At 40.7% G+C, this 1,770-nt stretch overlaps 1 pseudogene; it reads left to right on the top strand.

Annotated features, from left to right (window-relative positions):
* Positions 1 to 1,084: 1,084 nt before the first annotated feature.
* LOC111746391 overlaps positions 1,085 to 1,770 on the top strand; it is a 10,271-nt pseudogene continuing 9,585 nt past the window's right edge.

Below are 1,770 nucleotides of genomic sequence, written 5' to 3'. Positions count from 1 at the left end.
ATCAGTCCCTTCAGAGTCTGCCTTAGCTGCCGAGAGCCACCTCATCTGAGGTGGCTCCCAGGGCAGCTTGCATCCGGTGACTGAGAAAAAAGAGATATAAAAGTCTAAATATTTTGGCCCAATAACAGACAACTATAACAGGCAAATTCACTGCAGCGCTGCTAACTGAGTTGCTAGAAACTTTGTCAGGCCTGCATCACACTTCTTGCCCCGCTTCCTTTTCCTTACAAAAGTGTCAACTCCCAACAAATACCTTGCAACCCAAACTCTGTCTCAGCATCTGCTTCTGGAGAACCTGGACTATACCAGGAGTAGTCTAAAAGAGCAGGTGATAAAATGGGGTTTGGAGCTGGATCACTCATTGCCCAGACTGATAATAAGGGCTTCATCATTGAAGCACAGACAACTCTGTCATAAACTTTCACTGGTGGTGAATTGAGAAAGGGAATGCACTGGCAGGCATAGTGAATCAGACATTTGAGACATATGGAGGAAATAGTAGCTATAAGGTAATACTAATGGAGAGTTGCTAAGCAACCTTGATGTGCTACAGAAAGATAGAGAATAGCCGAGAGTAAGAAATAGGAAGTTGAAAGCCAGGTGTGAAAGATGGAGGGCCTCTTTGGTTGCATACAAAGAAGTTCTCATCTCCTGTAGTTGGAGGGTGGAGAAAGACAAGGTCCAAGCCCAGATGTTAATAGAATAGCTGAACTTCAAAGATGATTAAAAGCCTAGCCAAGGAAGTTCTGTTATGCTAAAGTCAGGCCCTGCTTGGGGAACTAGGCATATGACACATGAGATGGGACATCTAGGCAGATACTCCCAAAGATTCTGATTTCCTAGATTTCTTTAAACCTTCTGAAGCTGCAGATGTGGCCCATACCTCCTTATTAAGAAACAAACAATATTGCGCCCTGGAATCTATAGGATTTAGGAATTACTGTCCCCCAACATATCTCCATTAATTCACCAGCCTGGCACCTGCAGAATGGATCTGGTAGAGTGAGATCATAGACTACTGAAAACTCAACCAAGTAGCAGCCTAATCATAGGCCAGATATAATACCTTTGACAGGAGATTAATATGGCCTTTGGTACACAGACTGAAGAAGATCTGTTAATAGATGTTAGCAGACACAGTGCTTCTACTGAACACATGTACTCAGCAATATCAGTTGTAAGCACAGATGATGATCTAGCTTAACTTCTAAGAAAATTCTCCACCTTTGAGTCTGAACCAATAATACTTCACTTGGAATGGTAACCATACCAGAAGCGGAAGTCTTTTTCCTCCTCCTTTCTGGAAGAACCTCAAGATATCTGTGTGGGTTAAACTTGTGTACTTGACAGTTTTTAATATTACTTCCTAAATATTCCTATCTACATTCTACTTCAGCTTTAGAAGTGGTTACCAAGTGTCTGTAACCCTTGAACTTCTAGACAGTATTGCCACTTCTGGCCAAATAGTCACTTTCCCTAGAAAGCCATATTCCAGCAATTAAACTTGTGTATACTGCCTGTATATATGTTGTGCAGGCCATCTGTAAGTATCCCAGAGAACAATCACTATTCTTATGCACTTTAAAAATATTTCTATGTAAATTATTGTAAACTTTTTCAACAGTTGGGACAATGACAATTCAGAAATTGATTTTGATTTAGCAAATGTGTTCTTTTCTATCCCAATCAGCAAAGGACCAGAAACAGTTTAAATTCACATGTCATAGATGATATACATTAGCAATTTTCCCCCAGGCAGTCACAATATAG

Source organism: Pteropus vampyrus, unplaced genomic scaffold (genome assembly GCF_000151845.1).
Source record: "Pteropus vampyrus isolate Shadow unplaced genomic scaffold, Pvam_2.0 Scaffold186, whole genome shotgun sequence".
NCBI lineage: Eukaryota > Metazoa > Chordata > Mammalia > Chiroptera > Pteropodidae > Pteropus > Pteropus vampyrus.
This window is presented reverse-complemented; position numbering and strand designations above follow the sequence as displayed.